The sequence below is a fragment of the Salminus brasiliensis genome, chromosome 3 (genome assembly GCF_030463535.1).
Source record: "Salminus brasiliensis chromosome 3, fSalBra1.hap2, whole genome shotgun sequence".
Taxonomy (NCBI): domain Eukaryota; kingdom Metazoa; phylum Chordata; class Actinopteri; order Characiformes; family Bryconidae; genus Salminus; species Salminus brasiliensis.
The window spans coordinates 13,481,454-13,508,695 of record NC_132880.1 but is presented as its reverse complement, the minus strand read 5'-3'; the positions used below and the strand labels follow the sequence as shown (position 1 = coordinate 13,508,695).

General features: G+C 38.6%; 8 non-coding genes across 8 annotated transcripts; all 8 read left to right on the top strand.

Moving 5' to 3' along the window:
- Positions 1-6,311: 6,311 nt before the first annotated feature.
- trnac-gca (transfer RNA cysteine (anticodon GCA)) lies at positions 6,312-6,383 on the top strand. The gene has a single exon. It is a non-coding gene; the product is annotated as a tRNA-Cys (tRNA).
- Positions 6,384-8,320: 1,937 nt separating this feature from the next.
- trnac-gca (transfer RNA cysteine (anticodon GCA)) lies at positions 8,321-8,392 on the top strand. Its single transcript has one exon. It is a non-coding gene; the product is annotated as a tRNA-Cys (tRNA).
- A 1,158-nt stretch (positions 8,393-9,550) lies between these two features.
- trnac-gca (transfer RNA cysteine (anticodon GCA)) lies at positions 9,551-9,622 on the top strand. Its single transcript has one exon. It is a non-coding gene; the product is annotated as a tRNA-Cys (tRNA).
- A 3,872-nt stretch (positions 9,623-13,494) lies between these two features.
- trnay-gua (transfer RNA tyrosine (anticodon GUA)) lies at positions 13,495-13,566 on the top strand. The gene has a single exon. It is a non-coding gene; the product is annotated as a tRNA-Tyr (tRNA).
- Positions 13,567-15,503: 1,937 nt separating this feature from the next.
- trnac-gca (transfer RNA cysteine (anticodon GCA)) lies at positions 15,504-15,575 on the top strand. Its single transcript has one exon. It is a non-coding gene; the product is annotated as a tRNA-Cys (tRNA).
- A 1,157-nt stretch (positions 15,576-16,732) lies between these two features.
- On the top strand, positions 16,733-16,804 carry trnac-gca (transfer RNA cysteine (anticodon GCA)). The gene has a single exon. It is a non-coding gene; the product is annotated as a tRNA-Cys (tRNA).
- Positions 16,805-22,759: 5,955 nt separating this feature from the next.
- Positions 22,760-22,831, top strand: trnac-gca (transfer RNA cysteine (anticodon GCA)). The gene has a single exon. It is a non-coding gene; the product is annotated as a tRNA-Cys (tRNA).
- Positions 22,832-25,997: 3,166 nt separating this feature from the next.
- trnac-gca (transfer RNA cysteine (anticodon GCA)) lies at positions 25,998-26,069 on the top strand. The gene has a single exon. It is a non-coding gene; the product is annotated as a tRNA-Cys (tRNA).
- The last annotated feature ends 1,173 nt before the right edge of the window (positions 26,070-27,242 follow it).

Here is a 27,242-nt window from a genome sequence, read left to right as displayed (position 1 = left end):
CCAGTTCATATCTGGGTGCCCCCTGTGTGGTATAAAAATGGATACTTTTGCTTTCAGATTGGAAGAGACATTACAATTTTTTAAGTCAAATGCATGACACATATTGTTGTCTGAGCTTTCTGACATTTTTACAGGCTGGTTAGAACAGCTCAGTGATAAAGTCTTTATCTGCAGATCAAGAGGTCCCCAATTCAAATGTAAGTTCTCCCTGAACAAAACATTTAAGGCCAGGTTTAAGAGTTTCAGATTTCTACACAATGTCATAAAATCTCAAGGCAAGTACATGAAGCCTACATATTTTGTTGAGGTGTGTGGTCAGTCTGCCTCTTTTTACTGTTATAGAGGTTTAACTCACTGATGAATTGCCCAGTGAAATACATATTTAAAGTAAGGTTTGAACTTTCCAATCAACTACATCAAGCTTAAGGCCAATGAAGGCCAAGTTTGAAACTTTGAAATTTGAACAGCCAATGGCAAACTTTCAAGTCAAATACACCAAGCAAGTTGTTGTGTGGGTGGCAGGTTTCTTTAATTTGCTGGGGTGGTAAAGCTGAGTGGTAGAGCATTTTACTGCTAAAGAAAAAGTCTCCCTTTCAATTATGTGTGTTCCCTGAGAAATATATATATTGATAGTTTTGATACTTTCAGAATTGAATTCACCGTCACAAATTGTAAAGCCAACTAGATGTTTCCGAGTGTTGTTCGGGTTACCTGCAAAGCTGTGCAACTGTGGGGGTCTAGCTCAGTGGTAGAGCATTTGACTGCAGATCAAGAGGTCCCCAGTTCAAATCTGGGTGCCCCCTGTGGGGTATAAAAATGGATACTTTTGCTTTCAGATTGGAAGAGACATTACAATTTTTTAAGTCAAATGCATGACACATATTGTTGTCTGAGCTTTCTGACATTTTTTACAGGCTGGTTGGAACAGCTCAGTGATAAAGTCTTTATCTGCAGATCAAGAGGTCCCCAATTCAAATGTGAGTTCCCCCTGAACAAAACATTTAAGGCCAGGTTTAAGAGTTTCAGATTTCTACACAATGTCATAAAATCTCAAGGCAAGTACATGAAGCCTACATATTTTCTTGAGGTGTGTGGTCAGTCTGCCTCTTTTTACTGTTATAGAGGTTTAACTCACTGATGAATTGCCCAGTGAAATACATATTTAAAGTAAGGTTTGAACTTTCCAATCAACTACATGAAGCTTAAGGCCAATGAAGGCCAAGTTTGAAACTTTGAAATTTGAACAGACAATGGCAAACTTTCAAGTCAAATACACCAAGCATGTTGTTGTGTGGGTGGCAGGTTTCTTTAATTTGCTGGGGTGGTAAAGCTGAGTGGTAGAGCATTTTACTGCTAAAGAAAAAGTCTCCCTTTCAATTATGTGTGTTCCCTGAGAAATATATATATTGATAGTTTTGATACTTTCAGAATTGAATTCACCATCACAAATTGTAAAGCCAACTAGATGTTTCCGAGTGTTGTTCGGGTTTCCTGCAAATCTGTGCAACTGTGGGGGTCTAGCTCAGTGGTAGAGCATTTGACTGCAGATCAAGAGGTCCCCAGTTCAAATCTGGGTGCCCCCTGTGGGGTATAAAAATGGATACTTTTGCTTTCAGATTGGAAGAGACATTACAATTTTTTAAGTCAAATGCATGACACATATTGTTGTCAAGTTTGAAACTTTGAAATTTGAACAGACAATGGCAAACTTTCAAGTCAAATACACAAAGCATGTTGTTGTGTGGGTGGCAGGTTTCTTTAATTTGCTGGGGTGGTAAAGCTGAGTGGTAGAGCATTTTACTGCTAAAGAAAAAGTCTCCCTTTCAATTATGTGTGTTCCCTGAGAAATATATATATTGATAGTTTTGATACTTTCAGAATTGAATTCACCATCACAAATTGTAAAGCCAACTAGATGTTTCCGAGTGTTGTTCGGGTTACCTGCAAAGCTGTGCAACTGTGGGGGTCTAGCTCAGTGGTAGAGCATTTGACTGCAGATCAAGAGGTCCCCAGTTCAAATCTGGGTGCCCCCTGTGGGGTATAAAAATGGATACTTTTGCTTTCAGATTGGAAGAGACATTACAATTTTTTAAGTCAAATGCATGACACATATTGTTGTCTGAGCTTTCTGACATTTTTTACAGGCTGGTTGGAACAGCTCAGTGATAAAGTCTTTATCTGCAGATCAAGAGGTCCCCAATTCAAATGTGAGTTCCCCCTGAACAAAACATTTAAGGCCAGGTTTAAGAGTTTCAGATTTCTACACAATGTCATAAAATCTCAAGGCAAGTACATGAAGCCTACATATTTTCTTGAGGTGTGTGGTCAGTCTGCCTCTTTTTACTGTTATAGAGGTTTAACTCACTGATGAATTGCCCAGTGAAATACATATTTAAAGTAAGGTTTGAACTTTCCAATCAACTACATGAAGCTTAAGGCCAATGAAGGCCAAGTTTGAAACTTTGAAATTTGAACAGACAATGGCAAACTTTCAAGTCAAATACACCAAGCATGTTGTTGTGTGGGTGGCAGGTTTCTTTAATTTGCTGGGGTGGTAAAGCTGAGTGGTAGAGCATTTTACTGCTAAAGAAAAAGTCTCCCTTTCAATTATGTGTGTTCCCTGAGAAATATATATATTGATAGTTTTGATACTTTCAGAATTGAATTCACCATCACAAATTGTAAAGCCAACTAGATGTTTCCGAGTGTTGTTCGGGTTACCTGCAAATCTGTGCAACTGTGGGGGTCTAGCTCAGTGGTAGAGCATTTGACTGCAGATCAAGAGGTCCCCAGTTCAAATCTGGGTGCCCCCTGTGGGGTATAAAAATGGATACTTTTGCTTTCAGATTGGAAGAGACATTACAATTTTTTAAGTCAAATGCATGACACATATTGTTGTCTGAGCTTTCTGACATTTTTTACAGGCTGGTTGGAACAGCTCAGTGATAAAGTCTTTATCTGCAGATCAAGAGGTCCCCAATTCAAATGTGAGTTCCCCCTGAACAAAACATTTAAGGCCAGGTTTAAGAGTTTCAGATTTCTACACAATGTCATAAAATCTCAAGGCAAGTACATGAAGCCTACATATTTTGTTGAGGTGTGTGGTCAGTCTGCCTCTTTTTACTGTTATAGAGGTTTAACTCACTGATGAATTGCCCAGTGAAATACATATTTAAAGTAAGGTTTGAACTTTCCAATCAACTACATCAAGCTTAAGGCCAATGAAGGCCAAGTTTGAAACTTTGAAATTTAAACAGACAATGGCAAACTTTCAAGTCAAATACACCAAGCATGTTGTTGTGTGGGTGGCAGGTTTCTTTAATTTGCTGGGGTGGTAAAGCTGAGTGGTAGAGCATTTTACTGCTAAAGAAAAAGTCTCCCTTTCAATTATGTGTGTTCCCTGAGAAATATATATATTGATAGTTTTGATACTTTCAGAATTGAATTCACCATCACAAATTGTAAAGCCAACTAGATGTTTCCGAGAGTTGTTCGGGTTACCTGCAAAGCTGTGCAACTGTGGGGGTCTAGCTCAGCGGTAGAGCATTTGACTGCAGATCAAGAGGTCCCCAGTTCAAATCTGGGTGCCCCCTGTGGGGTATAAAAATGGATACTTTTGCTTTCAGATTGGAAGAGACATTACAATTTTTTAAGTCAAATGCATGACACATATTGTTGTCTGAGCTTTCTGACATTTTTTACAGGCTGGTTGGAACAGCTCAGTGATAAAGTCTTTATCTGCAGATCAAGAGGTCCCCAATTCAAATGTGAGTTCCCCCTGAACAAAACATTTAAGGCCAGGTTTAAGAGTTTCAGATTTCTACACAATGTCATAAAATCTCAAGGCAAGTACATGAAGCCTACATATTTTGTTGAGGTGTGTGGTCAGTCTGCCTCTTTTTACTGTTATAGAGGTTTAACTCACTGATGAATTGCCCAGTGAAATACATATTTAAAGTAAGGTTTGAACTTTCCAATCAACTACATCAAGCTTAAGGCCAATGAAGGCCAAGTTTGAAACTTTGAAATTTAAACAGACAATGGCAAACTTTCAAGTCAAATACACCAAGCATGTTGTTCTGTGGGTGGCAGGTTTCTTTAATTTGCTGGGGTGGTAAAGCTGAGTGGTAGAGCATTTTACTGCTAAAGAAAAAGTCTCCCTTTCAATTATGTGTGTTCCCTGAGAAATATATATATTGATAGTTTTGATACTTTCAGAATTGAATTCACCATCACAAATTGTAAAGCCAACTAGATGTTTCCGAGTGTTGTTTGGGTTTCCTGCAAAGCTGTGCAACTGTGGGGGTCTAGCTCAGTGGTAGAGCATTTGACTGCAGATCAAGAGGTCCCCAGTTCAAATCTGGGTGCCCCCTGTGGGGTATAAAAATGGATACTTTTGCTTTCAGATTGGAAGAGACATTACAATTTTTTAAGTCAAATGCATGACACATATTGTTGTCTGAGCTTTCTGACATTTTTTACAGGCTGGTTGGAACAGCTCAGTGATAAAGTCTTTATCTGCAGATCAAGAGGTCCCCAATTCAAATGTGAGTTCCCCCTGAACAAAACATTTAAGGCCAGGTTTAAGAGTTTCAGATTTCTACACAATGTCATAAAATCTCAAGGCAAGTACATGAAGCCTACATATTTTGTTGAGGTGTGTGGTCAGTCTGCCTCTTTTTACTGTTATAGAGGTTTAACTCACTGATGAATTGCCCAGTGAAATACATATTTAAAGTAAGGTTTGAACTTTCCAATCAACTACATCAAGCTTGAGGCCAATGAAGGCCAAGTTTGAAACTTTGAAATTTGAACAGCCAATGGCAAACTTTCAAGTCAAATACACCAAGCATGTTGTTGTGTGGGTGGCAGGTTTCTTTAATTTGCTGGGGTGGTAAAGCTGAGTGGTAGAGCATTTTACTGCTAAAGAAAAAGTCTCCCTTTCAATTATGTGTGTTCCCTGAGAAATATATATATTGATAGTTTTGATACTTTCAGAATTGAATTCACCATCACAAATTGTAAAGCCAACTAGATGTTTCCGAGTGTTGTTCGGGTTACCTGCAAAGCTGTGCGACTCTGGGGGTCTAGCTCAGTCGTAGAGCATTTGACTGCAGATCAAGAGGTCCCCAGTTCAAATCTGGGTGCCCCCTGTGGGGTATAAAAATGGATACTTTTGCTTTCAGATTGGAAGAGACATTACAATTTTTTAAGTCAAATGCATGACACATATTGTTGTCTGAGCTTTCTGACATTTTTTACAGGCTGGTTGGAACAGCTCAGTGATAAAGTCTTTATCTGCAGATCAAGAGGTCCCCAATTCAAATGTGAGTTCCCCCTGAACAAAACATTTAAGGCCAGGTTTAAGAGTTTCAGATTTCTACACAATGTCATAAAATCTCAAGGCAAGTACATGAAGCCTACATATTTTGTTGAGGTGTGTGGTCAGTCTGCCTCTTTTTACTGTTATAGAGGTTTAACTCACTGATGAATTGCCCAGTGAAATACATATTTAAAGTAAGGTTTGAACTTTCCAATCAACTACATCAAGCTTAAGGCCAATGAAGGCCAAGTTTGAAACTTTGAAATTTGAACAGACAATGGCAAACTTTCAAGTCAAATACACCAAGCATGTTGTTGTGTGGGTGGCAGGTTTCTTTAATTTGCTGGGGTGGTAAAGCTGAGTGGTAGAGCATTTTACTGCTAAAGAAAAAGTCTCCCTTTCAATTATGTGTGTTCCCTGAGAAATATATATATTGATAGTTTTGATACTTTCAGAATTGAATTCACCATCACAAATTGTAAAGCCAACTAGATGTTTCCGAGTGTTGTTCGGGTTTCCTGCAAAGCTGTGCAACTGTGGTGGTATAGCTCAGTGGTAGAGCATTTGACTGCAGATCAAGAGGTCCCCAGTTCAAATCTGGGTGCCCCTTGTGTGGTATGAAAATGGATACTTTTGCTTTCAGATTGGAGGAGACATTACAATTTTTTAAGTCAAATGCATGACACATATTGTTGTCAAGTTTGAAACTTTGAAATTTGAACAGCCAATGGCAAACTTTCAAGTCAAATACACCAAGCATGTTGTTGTGTGGGTGGCAGGTTTCTTTAATTTGCTGGGGTGGTAAAGCTGAGTGGTAGAGCATTTTACTGCTAAAGAAAAAGTCTCCCTTTCAATTATGTGTGTTCCCTGAGAAATATATATATTGATAGTTTTGATACTTTCAGAATTGAATTCACCATCACAAATTGTAAAGCCAACTAGATGTTTCCGAGTGTTGTTTGGGATTCCTACTAAGCTGTGCAACTGTGGGGGTATAGCTCAGTGGTAGAGCATTTGACTGCAGATCAAGAGGTCCCCAGTTCAAATCTGGGTGCCCCTTGTGGGGTATAAAAATTGATACTTTTGCTTTCAGATTGGAAGAGACATTACAATTTTTTAAGTCAAATGCATGACACATATTGTTGTCTGAGCTTTCTGACATTTTTTACAGGCTGGTTGGAACAGCTCAGTGATAAAGTCTTTATCTGCAGATCAAGAGGTCCCCAATTCAAATGTGAGTTCCCCCTGAACAAAACATTTAAGGCCAGGTTTAAGAGTTTCAGATTTCTACACAATGTCATAAAATCTCAAGGCAAGTACATGAAGCCTACATATTTTGTTGAGGTGTGTGGTCAGTCTGCCTCTTTTTACTGTTATAGAGGTTTAACTCACTGATGAATTGCCCAGTGAAATACATATTTAAAGTAAGGTTTGAACTTTCCAATCAACTACATGAAGCTTAAGGCCAATGAAGGCCAAGTTTGAAACTTTGAAATTTGAACAGACAATGGCAAACTTTCAAGTCAAATACACCAAGCATGTTGTTGTGTGGGTGGCAGGTTTCTTTAATTTGCTGGGGTGGTAAAGCTGAGTGGTAGAGCATTTTACTGCTAAAGAAAAAGTCTCCCTTTCAATTATGTGTGTTCCCTGAGAAATATATATATTGATAGTTTTGATACTTTCAGAATTGAATTCACCATCACAAATTGTAAAGCCAACTAGATGTTTCCGAGTGTTGTTCGGGTTTCCTGCAAAGCTGTGCAACTGTGGTGGTATAGCTCAGTGGTAGAGCATTTGACTGCAGATCAAGAGGTCCCCAGTTCAAATCTGGGTGCCCCTTGTGTGGTATGAAAATGGATACTTTTGCTTTCAGATTGGAGGAGACATTACAATTTTTTAAGTCAAATGCATGACACATATTGTTGTCAAGTTTGAAACTTTGAAATTTGAACAGCCAATGGCAAACTTTCAAGTCAAATACACCAAGCATGTTGTTGTGTGGGTGGCAGGTTTCTTTAATTTGCTGGGGTGGTAAAGCTGAGTGGTAGAGCATTTTACTGCTAAAGAAAAAGTCTCCCTTTCAATTATGTGTGTTCCCTGAGAAATATATATATTGATAGTTTTGATACTTTCAGAATTGAATTCACCATCACAAATTGTAAAGCCAACTAGATGTTTCCGAGTGTTGTTTGGGTTTCCTGCAAAGCTGTGCATCCTTGGAGGTATAGCTCAGTGGTAGAGCATTTGACTGCATATCAAGAGGTCCCCAGTTCAAATCTGGGTGCCCCCTGTGGGGTATAAAAATGGATACTTTTGCTTTCAGATTGGAAGAGACATTACAATTTTTTAAGTCAAATGCATGACACATATTGTTGTCTGAGCTTTCTGACATTTTTTACAGGCTGGTTGGAACAGCTCAGTGATAAAGTCTTTATCTGCAGATCAAGATGTCCCCAATTCAAATGTGAGTTCCCCCTGAACAAAACATTTAAGGCCATATTTAAGAGTTTCAGATTTCTACACAATGTCATAAAATCTCAAGGCAAGTACATGAAGCCTACATATTTTGTTGAGGTGTGTGGTCAGTCTGCCTCTTTTTACTGTTTAGAGGTTTAACTCACTGATGAATTGCCCAGTGAAATACATATTTAAAGTAAGGTTTGAACTTTCCAATCAACTACATGAAGCTTAAGGCCAATGAAGGCCAAGTTTGAAACTTTGAAATTTGAACAGCCAATGGCAAACCTTCAAGTCAAATACACCAAGCATGTTGTTGTGTGGGTGGCAGGTTTCTTTAATTTGCTGGGGTGGTAAAGCTGAGTGGTAGAGCATTTTACTGCTAAAGAAAAAGTCTCCCTTTCAATTATGTGTGTTCCCTGAGAAATATATATATTGATAGTTTTGATACTTTCAGAATTGAATTCACCATCACAAATTGTAAATCCAACTAGATGTTTCCGAGTGTTGTTTGGGTTTCCTGCAAAGCTGTGCAACTGTGGGGGTATAGCTCAGTGGTAGAGCATTTGACTGCATATCAAGAGGTCCCCAGTTCAAATCTGGGTGCCCCCTGTGGGGTATAAAAATGGATACTTTTGCTTTCAGATTGGAAGAGACATTACAATTTTTTAAGTCAAATGCATGACACATATTGTTGTCAAGATTGAAACTTTGAAATTTGAACAGCCAATGGCAAACTTTCAAGTCAAATACACCAAGCATGTTGTTGTGTGGGTGGCAGGTTTCTTTAATTTGCTGGGGTGGTAAAGCTGAGTGGTAGAGCATTTTACTGCTAAAGAAAAAGTCTCCCTTTCAATTATGTGTGTTCCCTGAGAAATATATATATTGATAGTTTTGATACTTTCAGAATTGAATTCACCATCACAAATTGTAAAGCCAACTAGATGTTTCCGAGTGTTGTTTGGGTTTCCTGCAAAGCTGTGCATCCTTGGAGGTATAGCTCAGTGGTAGAGCATTTGACTGCATATCAAGAGGTCCCCAGTTCAAATCTGGGTGCCCCCTGTGGGGTATAAAAATGGATACTTTTGCTTTCAGATTGGAAGAGACATTACAATTTTTTAAGTCAAATGCATGACACATATTGTTGTCTGAGCTTTCTGACATTTTTTACAGGCTGGTTGGAACAGCTCAGTGATAAAGTCTTTATCTGCAGATCAAGAGGTCCCCAATTCAAATGTGAGTTCCCCCTGAACAAAACATTTAAGGCCATATTTAAGAGTTTCAGATTTCTACACAATGTCATAAAATCTCAAGGCAAGTACATGAAGCCTACATATTTTGTTGAGGTGTGTGGTCAGTCTGCCTCTTTTTACTGTTATAGAGGTTTAACTCACTGATGAATTGCCCAGTGAAATACATATTTAAAGTAAGGTTTGAACTTTCCAATCAACTACATGAAGCTTAAGGCCAATGAAGGCCAAGTTTGAAACTTTGAAATTTGAACAGCCAATGGCAAACTTTCAAGTCAAATACACCAAGCATGTTGTTGTGTGGGTGGCAGGTTTCTTTAATTTGCTGGGGTGGTAAAGCTGAGTGGTAGAGCATTTTACTGCTAAAGAAAAAGTCTCCCTTTCAATTATGTGTGTTCCCTGAGAAATATATATATTGATAGTTTTGATACTTTCAGAATTGAATTCACCATCACAAATTGTAAAGCCAACTAGATGTTTCCGAGTGTTGTTCGGGTTACCTGCAAAGCTGTGCAACTGTGGGGGTATAGCTCAGTGGTAGAGCATTTGACTGCAGATCAAGAGGTCCCCAGTTCAAATCTGGGTGCCCCCTGTGGGGTATAAAAATGGATACGTTTGCTTTCAGATTGGAAGAGACATTACAATTTTTTAAGTCAAATGCATGACACATATTGTTGTCTGAGCTTTCTGACATTTTTTACAGGCTGGTTGGAACAGCTCAGTGATAAAGTCTTCATCTGCAGATCAAGAGGTCCCCAATTCAAATGTGAGTTCCCCCAGAACAAAACATTTAAGGCCAGGTTTAAGAGTTTCAGATTTCTACACAATGTCATAAAATCTCAAGGCTAGTACATGAAGCCTACATATTTTGTTGAGGTGTGTGGTCAGTCTGCCTCTTTTTACTGTTATAGAGGTTTGACTCACTGATGAATTGCCCAGTGAAATACATATTTAAAGTACGGTTTGAACTTTCCAATCAACTACATGAAGCTTAAGGCCAATGAAGGCCAAGTTTGAAACTTTGAAATTTGAACAGCCAATGGCAAACTTTCAAGTCAAATACACCAAGCATGTTGTTGTGTGGGTGGCAGGTTTCTTTAATTTGCTGGGGTGGTAAAGCTGAGTGGTAGAGCATTTTACTGCTAAAGAAAAAGTCTCCCTTTCAATTATGTGTGTTCCCTGAGAAATATATATATTGATAGTTTTGATACTTTCAGAATTGAATTCACCATCACAAATTGTAAAGCCAACTAGATGTTTCAGAGTGTTGTATGGGTTTCCTGCAAAGCTGTGCAACTGTGGGGGTATAGCTCAGTGGTAGAGAATTTGACTGCAAATCAAGAGGTCCCCAGTTCAAATCTGGGTGCACCATGTGGGGTATAAAAATGGATAGTTTTGCTTTCAGATTGGAAGAGACATTACACATTTTTAAGTCAACTTCATGACACATAATGTTGTCTGAGCTTTCTGACATTTTTTACAGACTGGTTGGAACAGCTCAGTGATAGAGTCTTTATCTGCAGATCAAGAGGTCCCCAGTTCAAATCTGGGTGCCCCCTGTCGGGTATATTAAAATGTATTATTTTGGCTTTCAGATTGGAAGAGACATTAAAATTTTTTAAGTCAAATGCATGACACATATTGTCTGAGCTTTCTGACATTTATTTACAGGCTGGTTGGAACAGCTCAGTGATAGAGTCTTTATCTGCAGATCAAGAGGTCCCCAGTTCAAATCTGGGTGCCCCCTGTGGGGTATAAAAATGGATACGTTTGCTTTCAGATTAGAAGAGACATTACAATTTTTTAAGTCAAATGCATGACACATATTGTTGTCTGAGCTTTCTGACATTTTTTACAGGCTGGTTGGAACAGCTCAGTGATAAAGTCTTTATCTGCAGATCAAGAGGTCCCCAATTCAAATGTGAGTTCCCCCTGAACAAAACATTTAAGGCCAGGTTTAAGAGTTTCAGATTTCTACACAATGTCATAAAATCTCAAGGCAAGTACATGAAGCCTACATATTTTGTTGAGGTGTGTGGTCAGTCTGCCTCTTTTTACTGTTATAGAGGTTTAACTCACTGATGAATTGCCCAGTGAAATACATATTTAAAGTAAGGTTTGAACTTTCCAATCAACTACATCAAGCTTAAGGCCAATGAAGGCCAAGTTTGAAACTTTGAAATTTGAACAGCCAATGGCAAACTTTCAAGTCAAATACACCAAGCATGTTGTTGTGTGGGTGGCAGGTTTCTTTAATTTGCTGGGGTGGTAAAGCTGAGTGGTAGAGCATTTTACTGCTAAAGAAAAAGTCTCCCTTTCAATTATGTGTGTTCCCTGAGAAATATATATATTGATAGTTTTGATACTTTCAGAATTGAATTCACCATCACAAATTGTAAAGCCAACTAGATGTTTCCGAGTGTTGTTTGGGTTTCCTGCAAAGCTGTGCAACTGTCAGGGTATAGCTCAGTGGTAGAGCACTTGACTGCAGATCAAGAGGTCCCCAGTTCAAATCTGGGTGCCCCCTGTGTGGTATGAAAATGGATACTTTTGCTTTCAGATTGGAAGAGACATTACAATTTTTTAAGTCAAATGCATGACACATATTGTTGTCTGAGCTTTCTGACATTTTTTACAGGCTGGTTGGAACAGCTCAGTGATAAAGTCTTTATCTGCAGATCAAGAGGTCCCCAATTCAAATTTGAGTTCCCCCTGAACAAAACATTTAAGGCCAGGTTTAAGAGTTTCAGATTTCTACACAATGTCATAAAATCTCAAGGCAAGTACATGAAGCCTACATATTTTGTTGAGGTGTGTGGTCAGTCTGCCTCTTTTTACTGTTATAGAGGTTTAACTCACTGATGAATTGCCCAGTGAAATACATATTTAAAGTAAGGTTTGAACTTTCCAATCAACTACATGAAGCTTAAGGCCAATGAAGGCCAAGTTTGAAACTTTGAAATTTGAACAGCCAATGGCAAACTTTCAAGTCAAATACACCAAGCATGTTGTTGTGTGGGTGGCAGGTTTCTTTAATTTGCTGGGGTGGTAAAGCTGAGTGGTAGAGCATTTTACTGCTAAAGAAAAAGTCTCCCTTTCAATTATGTGTGTTCCCTGAGAAATATATATATTGATAGTTTTGATACTTTCAGAATTGAATTCACCATCACAAATTGTAAAGCCAACTAGATGTTTCCGAGTGTTGTTTGGGTTTCCTGCAAAGCTGTGCAACTGTGGGGGTATAGCTCAGTGGTAGAGCATTTGACTGCAGATCAAGAAGTCCCCAGTTCAAATCTGGGTGCCCCTTGTGTGGTATGAAAAGGGATACTTTTGCTTTCAGATTGGAAGAGACATTACATTTTTTAAGTCAAATGCATGACATATATTGTTGTCAAGTTTGAAACTTTGAAATTTGAACAGCCAATGGCAAACTTTCAAGTCAAATACACCAAGCATGTTGTTGTGTGGGTGGCAGGTTTCTTTAATTTGCTGGGGTGGTAAAGCTGAGTGGTAGAGCATTTTACTGCTAAAGAAAAAGTCTCCCTTTCAATTATGTGTGTTCCCTGAGAAATATATATATTGATAGTTTTGATACTTTCAGAATTGAATTCACCATCACAAATTGTAAAGCCAACTAGATGTTTCCGAGTGTTGTTCGGGTTTCCTGCAAAGCTGTGCAAATGTGGGGGTAAAGCTCAGTGATAGAGCATTTGACAGCAGATCAAGAGGTCCCCAGTTCAAATCTGAGTGCCCCCTGTGGGGTATAAAAATGGATACTTTTGCTTTCAGATTGGAAGAGACATTACAATTTTTTAAGTCAAATGCATGACACATATTGTTGTCTGAGCTTTCTGACATTTTTTACAGGCTGGTTGGAACAGCTCAGTAATAAAGACTTTATCTGCAGATCAAGAGGTCCCCAATTCAAATGTGAGTTCCCCCTGAACAAAACATTTAAGGCCAGGTTTAAGAGTTTCAGATTTCTACACAATGTCATAAAATCTCAGGGCAAGTACATGAAGCCTACATATTTTGTTGAGGTGTGTGGTCAGTCTGCCTCTTTTTACTGTTATAGAGGTTTAACTCACTGATGAATTGCCCAGTGAAATACATATTTAAAGTAAGGTTTGAACTTTCCAATCAACTACATCAATCTTAAGGCCAATGAAGGCCAAGTTTGAAACTTTGAAATTTGAACAGACAATGGCAAACTTTCAAGTCAAATACACCAAGCATGTTGTTGTGTGGGTGGCAGGTTTCTTTAATTTGCTGGGGTGGTAAAGCTGAGTGGTAGAGCATTTTACTGCTAAAGAAAAAGTCTCCCTTTCAATTATGTGTGTTCCATGAGAAATATATATATTGATAGTTTTGATACTTTCAGAATTGAATTCACCATCACAAATTGTAAAGCCAACTAGATGTTTCCGAGTGTTGTTTGGGTTTCCTGCAAAGCTGTGCAACTGTAGGGGTATAGCTCAGTGGTAGAGCATTTGACTGTAGATCAAGAGGTCCCCAGTTCAAATCTGGGTGCCCCTTGTGTGGTATGAAAATGGGTACTTTTGCTTTCAGATTGGAAGAGACATTACATTTTTTAAGTCAAATGCATGACATATATTGTTGTCAAGTTTGAAACTTTGAAATTTGAACAGCCAATGGCAAACTTTCAAGTCAAATACACCAAGCATGTTGTTGTGTGGGTGGCAGGTTTCTTTAATTTGCTGGGGTGGTAAAGCTGAGTGGTAGAGCATTTTACTGCTAAAGAAAAAGTCTCCCTTTCAATTATGTGTGTTCCCTGAGAAATATATATATTGATAGTTTTGATACTTTCAGAATTGAATTCACCATCACAAATTGTAAAGCCAACTAGATGTTTCCGAGTGTTTTTCGGGTTACCTGCAAAGCTGTGCAACTGTGGGGGTCTAGCTCAGTGGTAGAGCATTTGACTGCAGATCAAGAGGTCCCCAGTTCAAATCTGGGTGCCCCCTGTGGGGTATAAAAATGGATACTTTTGCTTTCAGATTGGAAGAGACATTACAATTTTTTAAGTCAAATGCATGACACATATTGTTGTCTGAGCTTTCTGACATTTTTTACAGGCTGGTTGGAACAGCTCAGTGATAAAGTCTTTATCTGCAGATCAAGAGGTCCCCAATTCAAATGTGAGTTCCCCCTGAACAAAACATTTAAGGCCAGGTTTAAGAGTTTCAGATTTCTACACAATGTCATAAAATCTCAAGGCAAGTACATGAAGCCTACATATTTTGTTGAGGTGTGTGGTCAGTCTGCCTCTTTTTACTGTTATAGAGGTTTAACTCACTGATGAATTGCCCAGTGAAATACATATTTAAAGTAAGGTTTGAACTTTCCAATCAACTACATGAAGCTTAAGGCCAATGAAGGCCAAGTTTGAAACTTTGAAATTTGAACAGCCAATGGCAAACTTTCAAGTCAAATACACCAAGCATGTTGTTGTGTGGGTGGCAGGTTTCTTTAATTTGCTGGGGTGGTAAAGCTGAGTGGTAGAGCATTTTACTGCTAAAGAAAAAGTCTCCCTTTCAATTATGTGTGTTCCCTGAGAAATATATATATTGATAGTTTTGATACTTTCAGAATTGAATTCACCATCACAAATTGTAAAGCCAACTAGATGTTTCCGAGTGTTGTTCGGGTTTCCTGCAAAGCTGTGCAAATGTGGGGGTAAAGCTCAGTGGTAGAGCATTTGACTGCAGATCAAGAGGTCCCCAGTTCAAATCTGGGTGCCCCCTGTGGGGTATAAAAATGGATACTTTTGCTTTCAGATTGGAAGAGACATTACAATTTTTTAAGTCAAATGCATGACACATATTGTTGTCTGAGCTTTCTGACATTTTTTACAGGCTGGTTGGAACAGCTCAGTGATAAAGTCTTTATCTGAAGATCAAGAGGTCCCCAATTCAAATGTGAGGTCCCCCTGAACAAAACATTTAAGGCCAGGTTTAAGAGTTTCAGATTTCTACACAATGTCATAAAATCTCAAGGCAAGTACATGAAGCCTACATATTTTGTTGAGGTGTGTGGTCAGTCTGCCTCTTTTTACTGTTATAGAGGTTTAACTCACTGATGAATTGCCCAGTGAAATACATATTTAAAGTAAGGTTTGAACTTTCCAATCAACTACATGAAGCTTAAGGCCAATGAAGGCCAAGTTTGAAACTTTGAAATTTGAACAGACAATGGCAAACTTTCAAGTCAAATACACCAAGCATGTTGTTGTGTAGGTTGCAGGTTTCTTTAATTTGCTGGGGTGGTAAAGCTGAGTGGTAGAGCATTTTACTGCTAAAGAAAAAGTCTCCCTTTCAATTATGTGTGTTCCCTGAGAAATATATATATTGATAGTTTTGATACTTTCAGAATTGAATTCACCATCACAAATTGTAAAGCCAACTAGATGTTTCCGAGTGTTGTTTGGGTTTCCTGCAAAGCTGTGCAATTGTGGGGGTATAGCTCAGTGGTAGAGCATTTGACTGCAGATCAAGAGGTCCCCAGTTCAAATCTGGGTGCCCCTTGTGTGGTATGAAAAGGGATACTTTTGCTTTCAGATTGGAAGAGACATTACATTTTTTAAGTCAAATGCATGACACATATTGTTGTCAAGTTTGAAACTTTGAAATTTGAACAGCCAATGGCAAACTTTCAAATCAAAAACACCAAGCATGTTGTTGTGTGGGTGGCAGGTTTCTTTAATTTGCTGGGGTGGTAAAGCTGAGTGGTAGAGCATTTTACTGCTAAAGAAAAAGTCTCCCTTTCAATTATGTGTGTTCCCTGAGAAATATATATATTGATAGTTTTGATACTTTCAGAATTGAATTCACCATCACAAATTGTAAAGCCAACTAGATGTTTCCGAGTGTTGTTCGGGTTACCTGCAAAGCTGTGCAACTGTGGGGGTCTAGCTCAGTGGTAGAGCATTTGACTGCAGATCAAGAGGTCCCCAGTTCAAATCTGGGTGCCCCCTGTGGGGTATAAAAATGGATACTTTTGCTTTCAGATTGGAAGAGACATTACAATTTTTTAAGTCAAATGCATGACACATATTGTTGTCTGAGCTTTCTGACATTTTTTACAGGCTGGTTGGAACAGCTCAGTGATAAAGTCTTTATCTGCAGATCAAGAGGTCCCCAATTCAAATGTGAGTTCCCCCTGAACAAAACATTTAAGGCCAGGTTTAAGAGTTTCAGATTTCTACACAATGTCATAAAATCTCAGGGCAAGTACATGAAGCCTACATATTTTGTTGAGGTGTGTGGTCAGTCTGCCTCTTTTTACTGTTATAGAGGTTTAACTCACTGATGAATTGCCCAGTGAAATACATATTTAAAGTAAGGTTTGAACTTTCCAATCAACTACATCAATCTTAAGGCCAATGAAGGCCAAGTTTGAAACTTTGAAATTTGAACAGCCAATGGCAAACTTTCAAGTCAAATACACCAAGCATGTTGTTATGTGGGTGGCAGGTTTCTTTAATTTGCTGGGGTGGTAAAGCTGAGTGGTAGAGCATTTTACTGCTAAAGAAAAAGTCTCCCTTTCAATTATGTGTGTTCCATGAGAAATATATATATTGATAGTTTTGATACTTTCAGAATTGAATTCACCATCACAAATTGTAAAGCCAACTAGATGTTTCCGAGTGTTGTTTGGGTTTCCTGCAAAGCTGTGCAACTGTGGGGGTATAGCTCAGTGGTAGAGCATTTGACTGCAGATCAAGAGGTCCCCAGTTCAAATCTGGGTGCCCCTTGTGTGGTATGAAAATGGGTACTTTTGCTTTCAGATTGGAAGAGACATTACATTTTTTAAGTCAAATGCATGACATATATTGTTGTCAAGTTTGAAACTTTGAAATTTGAACAGCCAATGGCAAACTTTCAAGTCAAATACACCAAGCATGTTGTTGTGTGGGTGGCAGGTTTCTTTAATTTGCTGGGGTGGTAAAGCTGAGTGGTAGAGCATTTTACTGCTAAAGAAAAAGTCTCCCTTTCAATTATGTGTGTTCCCTGAGAAATATATATATTGATAGTTTTGATACTTTCAGAATTGAATTCACCATCACAAATTGTAAAGCCAACTAGATGTTTCCGAGTGTTTTTCGGGTTACCTGCAAAACTGTGCAACTGTGGGGGTCTAGCTCAGTGGTAGAGCATTTGACTGCAGATCAAGAGGTCCCCAGTTCAAATCTGGGTGCCCCCTGTGGGGTATAAAAATGGATACTTTTGCTTTCAGATTGGAAGAGACATTACAATTTTTTAAGTCAAATGCATGACACATATTGTTGTCTGAGCTTTCTGACATTTTTTACAGGCTGGTTGGAACAGCTCAGTGATAAAGTCTTTATCTGCAGATCAAGAGGTCCCCAATTCAAATGTGAGTTCCCCCTGAACAAAACATTTAAGGCCAGGTTTAAGAGTTTCAGATTTCTACACAATGTCATAAAATCTCAAGGCAAGTACATGAAGCCTACATATTTTGTTGAGGTGTGTGGTCAGTCTGCCTCTTTTTACTGTTATAGAGGTTTAACTCACTGATGAATTGCCCAGTGAAATACATATTTAAAGTAAGGTTTGAACTTTCCAATCAACTACATCAAGCTTAAGGCCAATGAAGGCCAAGTTTGAAACTTTGAAATTTGAACAGCCAATGGCAAACTTTCAAGTCAAATACACCAAGCATGTTGTTGTGTGGGTGGCAGGTTTCTTTAATTTGCTGGGGTGGTAAAGCTGAGTGGTAGAGCATTTTACTGCTAAAGAAAAAGTCTCCCTTTCAATTATGTGTGTTCCCTGAGAAATATATATATTGATAGTTTTGATACTTTCAGAATTGAATTCACCATCACAAATTGTAAAGCCAACTATATGTTTCCGAGTGTTGTTCGGGTTTCCTGCAAAGCTGTGCAAATGTGGGGGTAAAGCTCAGTGGTAGAGCATTTGACTGCAGATCAAGAGGTCCCCAGTTCAAATCTGGGTGCCCCCTGTGGGGTATAAAAATGGATACTTTTGCTTTCAGATTGGAAGAGACATTACAATTTTTTAAGTCAAATGCATGACACATATTGTTGTCTGAGCTTTCTGACATTTTTTACAGGCTGGTTGGAACAGCTCAGTGATAAAGTCTTTATCTGCAGATCAAGAGGTCCCCAATTCAAATGTGAGTTCCCCCTGAACAAAACATTTAAGGCCAGGTTTAAGAGTTTCAGATTTCTACACAATGTCATAAAATCTCAGGGCAAGTACATGAAGCCTACATATTTTGTTGAGGTGTGTGGTCAGTCTGCCTCTTTTTACTGTTATAGAGGTTTAACTCACTGATGAATTGCCCAGTGAAATACATATTTAAAGTAAGGTTTGAACTTTCCAATCAACTACATGAAGCTTAAGGCCAATGAAGGCCAAGTTTGAAACTTTGAAATTTGAACAGACAATGGCAAACTTTCAAGTCAAATACACCAAGCATGTTGTTGTGTAGGTTGCAGGTTTCTTTAATTTGCTGGGGTGGTAAAGCTGAGTGGTAGAGCATTTTACTGCTAAAGAAAAAGTCTCCCTTTCAATTATGTGTGTTCCCTGAGAAATATATATATTGATAGTTTTGATACTTTCAGAATTGAATTCACCATCACAAATTGTAAAGCCAACTAGATGTTTCCGAGTGTTGTTCGGGTTTCCTGCAAAGCTGTGCAAATGTGGGGGTAAAGCTCAGTGGTAGAGCATTTGACTGCAGATCAAGAGGTCCCCAGTTCAAATCTGGGTGCCCCCTGTGGGGTATAAAAATGGATACTTTTGCTTTCAGATTGGAAGAGACATTACAATTTTTTAAGTCAAATGCATGACACATATTGTTGTCTGAGCTTTCTGACATTTTTTACAGGCTGGTTGGAACAGCTCAGTGATAAAGTCTTTATCTGCAGATCAAGAGGTCCCCAATTCAAATGTGAGTTCCCCCTGAACAAAACATTTAAGGCCAGGTTTAAGAGTTTCAGATTTCTACACAATGTCATAAAATCTCAGGGCAAGTACATGAAGCCTACATATTTTGTTGAGGTGTGTGGTCAGTCTGCCTCTTTTTACTGTTATAGAGGTTTAACTCACTGATGAATTGCCCAGTGAAATACATATTTAAAGTAAGGTTTGAACTTTCCAATCAACTACATGAAGCTTAAGGCCAATGAAGGCCAAGTTTGAAACTTTGAAATTTGAACAGACAATGGCAAACTTTCAAGTCAAATACACCAAGCATGTTGTTGTGTAGGTTGCAGGTTTCTTTAATTTGCTGGGGTGGTAAAGCTGAGTGGTAGAGCATTTTACTGCTAAAGAAAAAGTCTCCCTTTCAATTATGTGTGTTCCCTGAGAAATATATATATTGATAGTTTTGATACTTTCAGAATTGAATTCACCATCACAAATTGTAAAGCCAACTAGATGTTTCCGAGTGTTGTTTGGGTTTCCTGCAAAGCTGTGCAATTGTGGGGGTATAGCTCAGTGGTAGAGCATTTGACTGCAGATCAAGAGGTCTCCAGTTCAAATCTGGGTGCCCCTTGTGTGGTATGAAAAGGGATACTTTTGCTTTCAGATTGGAAGAGACATTACATTTTTTAAGTCAAATGCATGACACATATTGTTGTCAAGTTTGAAACTTTGAAATTTGAACAGCCAATGGCAAACTTTCAAATCAAATACACCAAGCATGTTGTTGTGTGGGTGGCAGGTTTCTTTAATTTGCTGGGGTGGTAAAGCTGAGTGGTAGAGCATTTTACTGCTAAAGAAAAAGTCTCCCTTTCAATTATGTGTGTTCCCTGAGAAATATATATATTGATAGTTTTGATACTTTCAGAATTGAATTCACCATCACAAATTGTAAAGCCAACTAGATGTTTCCGAGTGTTGTTCGGGTTACCTGCAAAGCTGTGCAACTGTGGGGGTCTAGCTCAGTGGTAGAGCATTTGACTGCAGATCAAGAGGTCCCCAGTTCAAATCTGGGTGACCCCTGTGGGGTATAAAAATGGATACTTTTGCTTTCAGATTGGAAGAGACATTACAATTTTTTAAGTCAAATGCATGACACATATTGTTGTCTGAGCTTTCTGACATTTTTTACAGGCTGGTTGGAACAGCTCAGTGATAAAGTCTTTATCTGCAGATCAAGAGGTCCCCAATTCAAATGTGAGTTCCCCCTGAACAAAACATTTAAGGCCAGGTTTAAGAGTTTCAGATTTCTACACAATGTCATAAAATCTCAGGGCAAGTACATGAAGCCTACATATTTTGTTGAGGTGTGTGGTCAGTCTGCCTCTTTTTACTGTTATAGAGGTTTAACTCACTGATGAATTGCCCAGTGAAATACATATTTAAAGTAAGGTTTGAACTTTCCAATCAACTACATCAATCTTAAGGCCAATGAAGGCCAAGTTTGAAACTTTGAAATTTGAACAGCCAATGGCAAACTTTCAAGTCAAATACACCAAGCATGTTGTTGTGTGGGTGGCAGGTTTCTTTAATTTGCTGGGGTGGTAAAGCTGAGTGGTAGAGCATTTTACTGCTAAAGAAAAAGTCTCCCTTTCAATTATGTGTGTTCCATGAGAAATATATATATTGATAGTTTTGATACTTTCAGAATTGAATTCACCATCACAAATTGTAAAGCCAACTAGATGTTTCCGAGTGTTGTTTGGGTTTCCTGCAAAGCTGTGCAACTGTGGGGGTAAAGCTCAGTGGTAGAGCATTTGACTGCAGATCAAGAGATCCCCAGTTCAAATCTGGGTGCCCCTTGTGTGGTATGAAAATGGGTACTTTTGCTTTCAGATTGGAAGAGACATTACATTTTTTAAGTCAAATGCATGACATATATTGTTGTCAAGTTTGAAACTTTGAAATTTGAACAGCCAATGGCAAACTTTCAAGTCAAATACACCAAGCATGTTGTTGTGTGGGTGGCAGGTTTCTTTAATTTGCTGGGGTGGTAAAGCTGAGTGGTAGAGCATTTTACTGCTAAAGAAAAAGTCTCCCTTTCAATTATGTGTGTTCCCTGAGAAATATATATATTGATAGTTTTGATACTTTCAGAATTGAATTCACCATCACAAATTGTAAAGCCAACTAGATGTTTCCGAGTGTTTTTCGGGTTACCTGCAAAGCTGTGCAACTGTGGGGGTCTAGCTCAGTGGTAGAGCATTTGACTGCAGATCAAGAGGTCCCCAGTTCAAATCTGGGTGCCCCCTGTGGGGTATAAAAATGGATACTTTTGCTTTCAGATTGGAAGAGACATTACAATTTTTTAAGTCAAATGCATGACACATATTGTTGTCTGAGCTTTCTGACATTTTTTACAGGCTGGTTGGAACAGCTCAGTGATAAAGTCTTTATCTGCAGATCAAGAGGTCCCCAATTCAAATGTGAGTTCCCCCTGAACAAAACATTTAAGGCCAGGTTTAAGAGTTTCAGATTTCTACACAATGTCATAAAATCTCAAGGCAAGTACATGAAGCCTACATATTTTGTTGAGGTGTGTGGTCAGTCTGCCTCTTTTTACTGTTATAGAGGTTTAACTCACTGATGAATTGCCCAGTGAAATACATATTTAAAGTAAGGTTTGAACTTTCCAATCAACTACATGAAGCTTAAGGCCAATGAAGGCCAAGTTTGAAACTTTGAAATTTGAACAGCCAATGGCAAACTTTCAAGTCAAATACACCAAGCATGTTGTTGTGTGGGTGGCAGGTTTCTTTAATTTGCTGGGGTGGTAAAGCTGAGTGGTAGAGCATTTTACTGCTAAAGAAAAAGTCTCCCTTTCAATTATGTGTGTTCCCTGAGAAATATATATATTGATAGTTTTGATACTTTCAGAATTGAATTCACCATCACAAATTGTAAAGCCAACTAGATGTTTCCGAGTGTTGTTCGGGTTTCCTGCAAAGCTGTGCAAATGTGGGGGTAAAGCTCAGTGGTAGAGCATTTGACAGCAGATCAAGAGGTCCCCAGTTCAAATCTGGGTGCCCCCTGTGGGGTATAAAAATGGATACTTTTGCTTTCAGATTGGAAGAGACATTACAATTTTTTAAGTCAAATGCATGACACATATTGTTGTCTGAGCTTTCTGACATTTTTTACAGGCTGGTTGGAACAGCTCAGTGATAAAGTCTTTATCTGCAGATCAAGAGGTCCCCAATTCAAATGTGAGTTCCCCCTGAACAAAACATTTAAGGCCAGGTTTAAGAGTTTCAGATTTCTACACAATGTCATAAAATCTCAAGGCAAGTACATGAAGCCTACATATTTTGTTGAGGTGTGTGGTCAGTCTGCCTCTTTTTACTGTTATAGAGGTTTAACTCACTGATGAATTGCCCAGTGAAATACATATTTAAAGTAAGGTTTGAACTTTCCAATCAACTACATGAAGCTTAAGGCCAATGAAGGCCAAGTTTGAAACTTTGAAATTTGAACAGACAATGGCAAACTTTCAAGTCAAATACACCAAGCATGTTGTTGTGTAGGTTGCAGGTTTCTTTAATTTGCTGGGGTGGTAAAGCTGAGTGGTAGAGCATTTTACTGCTAAAGAAAAAGTCTCCCTTTCAATTATGTGTGTTCCCTGAGAAATATATATATTGATAGTTTTGATACTTTCAGAATTGAATTCACCATCACAAATTGTAAAGCCAACTAGATGTTTCCGAGTGTTGTTTGGGTTTCCTGCAAAGCTGTGCAATTGTGGGGGTATAGCTCAGTGGTAGAGCATTTGACTGCAGATCAAGAGGTCCCCAGTTCAAATCTGGGTGCCCCTTGTGTGGTATGAAAAGGGATACTTTTGCTTTCAGATTGGAAGAGACATTACATTTTTTAAGTCAAATGCATGACACATATTGTTGTCAAGTTTGAAACTTTGAAATTTGAACAGCCAATGGCAAACTTTCAAATCAAATACACCAAGCATGTTGCTGTGTGGGTGGCAGGTTTCTTTAATTTGCTGGGGTGGTAAAGCTGAGTGGTAGAGCATTTTACTGCTAAAGAAAAAGTCTCCCTTTCAATTATGTGTGTTCCCTGAGAAATATATATATTGATAGTTTTGATACTTTCAGAATTGAATTCACCATCACAAATTGTAAAGCCAACTAGATGTTTCCGAGTGTTGTTCGGGTTACCTGCAAAGCTGTGCAACTGTGGGGGTCTAGCTCAGTGGTAGAGCATTTGACTGCAGATCAAGAGGTCCCCAGTTCAAATCTGGGTGACCCCTGTGGGGTATAAAAATGGATACTTTTGCTTTCAGATTGGAAGAGACATTACAATTTTTTAAGTCAAATGCATGACACATATTGTTGTCTGAGCTTTCTGACATTTTTTACAGGCTGGTTGGAACAGCTCAGTGATAAAGTCTTTATCTGCAGATCAAGAGGTCCCCAATTCAAATGTGAGTTCCCCCTGAACAAAACATTTAAGGCCAGGTTTAAGAGTTTCAGATTTCTACACAATGTCATAAAATCTCAGGGCAAGTACATGAAGCCTACATATTTTGTTCAGGTGTGTGGTCAGTCTGCCTCTTTTTACTGTTATAGAGGTTTAACTCACTGATGAATTGCCCAGTGAAATACATATTTAAAGTAAGGTTTGAACTTTCCAATCAACTACATCAATCTTAAGGCCAATGAAGGCCAAGTTTGAAACTTTGAAATTTGAACAGCCAATGGCAAACTTTCAAGTCAAATACACCAAGCATGTTGTTGTGTGGGTGGCAGGTTTCTTTAATTTGCTGGGGTGGTAAAGCTGAGTGGTAGAGCATTTTACTGCTAAAGAAAAAGTCTCCCTTTCAATTATGTGTGTTCCATGAGAAATATATATATTGATAGTTTTGATACTTTCAGAATTGAATTCACCATCACAAATTGTAAAGCCAACTAGATGTTTCCGAGTGTTGTTTGGGTTTCCTGCAAAGCTGTGCAACTGTGGGGGTAAAGCTCAGTGGTAGAGCATTTGACTGCAGATCAAGAGGTCCCCAGTTCAAATCTGGGTGCCCCTTGTGTGGTATGAAAATGGGTACTTTTGCTTTCAGATTGGAAGAGACATTAAATTTTTTAAGTCAAATGCATGACATATATTGTTGTCAAGTTTGAAACTTTGAAATTTGAACAGCCAATGGCAAACTTTCAAGTCAAATACACCAAGCATGTTGTTGTGTGGGTGGCAGGTTTCTTTAATTTGCTGGGGTGGTAAAGCTGAGTGGTAGAGCATTTTACTGCTAAAGAAAAAGTCTCCCTTTCAATTATGTGTGTTCCCTGAGAAATATATATATTGATAGTTTTGATACTTTCAGAATTGAATTCACCATCACAAATTGTAAAGCCAACTAGATGTTTCCGAGTGTTTTTCGGGTTACCTGCAAAGCTGTGCAACTGTGGGGGTCTAGCTCAGTGGTAGAGCATTTGACTGCAGATCAAGAGGTCCCCAGTTCAAATCTGGGTGCCCCCTGTGGGGTATAAAAATGGATACTTTTGCTTTCAGATTGGAAGAGACATTACAATTTTTTAAGTCAAATGCATGACACATATTGTTGTCTGAGCTTTCTGACATTTTTTACAGGCTGGTTGGAACAGCTCAGTGATAAAGTCTTTATCTGCAGATCAAGAGGTCCCCAATTCAAATGTGAGTTCCCCCTGAACAAAACATTTAAGGCCAGGTTTAAGAGTTTCAGATTTCTACACAATGTCATAAAATCTCAAGGCAAGTACATGAAGCCTACATATTTTGTTGAGGTGTGTGGTCAGTCTGCCTCTTTTTACTGTTATAGAGGTTTAACTCACTGATGAATTGCACAGTGAAATACATATTTAAAGTAAGGTTTGAACTTTCCAATCAACTACATGAAGCTTAAGGCCAATGAAGGCCAAGTTTGAAACTTTGAAATTTGAACAGCCAATGGCAAACTTTCAAGTCAAATACACCAAGCATGTTGTTGTGTGGGTGGCAGGTTTCTTTAATTTGCTGGGGTGGTAAAGCTGAGTGGTAGAGCATTTTACTGCTAAAGAAAAAGTCTCCCTTTCAATTATGTGTGTTCCCTGAGAAATATATATATTGATAGTTTTGATACTTTCAGAATTGAATTCACCATCACAAATTGTAAAGCCAACTAGATGTTTCCAAGTGTTGTTCGGGTTTCCTGCAAAGCTGTGCAAATTTGGGGGTAAAGCTCAGTGGTAGAGCATTTGACAGCAGATCAAGAGGTCCCCAGTTCAAATCTGGGTGCCCCCTGTGGGGTATAAAAATGGATACTTTTGCTTTCAGATTGGAAGAGACATTACAATTTTTTAAGTCAAATGCATGACACATATTGTTGTCTGAGCTTTCTGACATTTTTTACAGGCTGGTTGGAACAGCTCAGTAATAAAGTCTTTATCTGCAGATCAAGAGGTCCCCAATTCAAATGTGAGTTCCCCCTGAACAAAACATTTAAGGCCAGGTTTAAGAGTTTCAGATTTCTACACAATGTCATAAAATCTCAGGGCAAGTACATGAAGCCTACATATTTTGTTGAGGTGTGTGGTCAGTCTGCCTCTTTTTACTGTTATAGAGGTTTAACTCACTGATGAATTGCCCAGTGAAATACATATTTAAAGTAAGGTTTGAACTTTCCAATCAACTACATCAATCTTAAGGCCAATGAAGGCCAAGTTTGAAACTTTGAAATTTGAACAGCCAATGGCAAACTTTCAAGTCAAATACACCAAGCATGTTGTTGTGTGGGTGGCAGGTTTCTTTAATTTGCTGGGGTGGTAAAGCTGAGTGGTAGAGCATTTTACTGCTAAAGAAAAAGTCTCCCTTTCAATTATGTGTGTTCCATGAGAAATATATATATTGATAGTTTTGATACTTTCAGAATTGAATTCACCATCACAAATTGTAAAGCCAACTAGATGTTTCCGAGTGTTGTTTGGGTTTCCTGCAAAGCTGTGCAACTGTGGGGGTATAGCTCAGTGGTAGAGCATTTGACTGCAGATCAAGAGGTCCCCAGTTCAAATCTGGGTGCCCCTTGTGTGGTATGAAAATGGATACTTTTGCTTTCAGATTGGAAGAGACATTACATTTTTTAAGTCAAATGCATGACATATATTGTTGTCAAGTTTGAAACTTTGAAATTTGAACAGCCAATGGCAAACTTTCAAGTCAAATACACCAAGCATGTTGTTGTGTGGGTGGCAGGTTTCTTTAATTTGCTGGGGTGGTAAAGCTGAGTGGTAGAGCATTTTACTGCTAAAGAAAAAGTCTCCCTTTCAATTATGTGTGTTCCCTGAGAAATATATATATTGATAGTTTTGATACTTTCAGAATTGAATTCACCATCACAAATTGTAAAGCCAACTAGATGTTTCCGAGTGTTTTTCGGGTTACCTGCAAAGCTGTGCAACTGTGGGGTTCTAGCTCAGTGGTAGAGCGTTTGACTGCAGATCAAGAGGTCCCCAGTTCAAATCTGGGTGCCCCCTCTGGGGTATAAAAATGGATACTTTTGCTTTCAGATTGGAGGAGACATTACAATTTTTTAAGTCAAATGCATGACACATATTGTTGTCTGAGCTTTCTGACATTTTTTACAGGCTGGTTGGAACAGCTCAGTGATAAAGTCTTTATCTGCAGATCAAGAGGTCCCCAATTCAAATGTGAGTTCCCCCTGAACAAAACATTTAAGGCCAGGTTTAAGAGTTTCAGATTTCTACACAATGTCATAAAATCTCAAGGCAAGTACATGAAGCCTACATATTTTGTTGAGGTGTGTGGTCAGTCTGCCTCTTTTTACTGTTATAGAGGTTTAACTCACTGATGAATTGCCCAGTGAAATACATATTTAAAGTAAGGTTTGAACTTTCCAATCAACTACATGAAGCTTAAGGCCAATGAAGGCCAAGTTTGAAACTTTGAAATTTGAACAGCCAATGGCAAACTTTCAAGTCAAATACACCAAGCATGTTGTTGTGTGGGTGGCAGGTTTCTTTAATTTGCTGGGGTGGTAAACCTGAGTGGTAGAGCATTTTACTGCTAAAGAAAAAGTATCCCTTTCAATTATGTGTGTTCCCTGAGAAATATATATATTGATAGTTTTGATACTTTCAGAATTGAATTCACCATCACAAATTGTAAAGCCAACTAGATGTTTCCGAGTGTTGTTCGGGTTTCCCGCAAAGCTGTGCAAATGTGGGGGTAAAGCTCAGT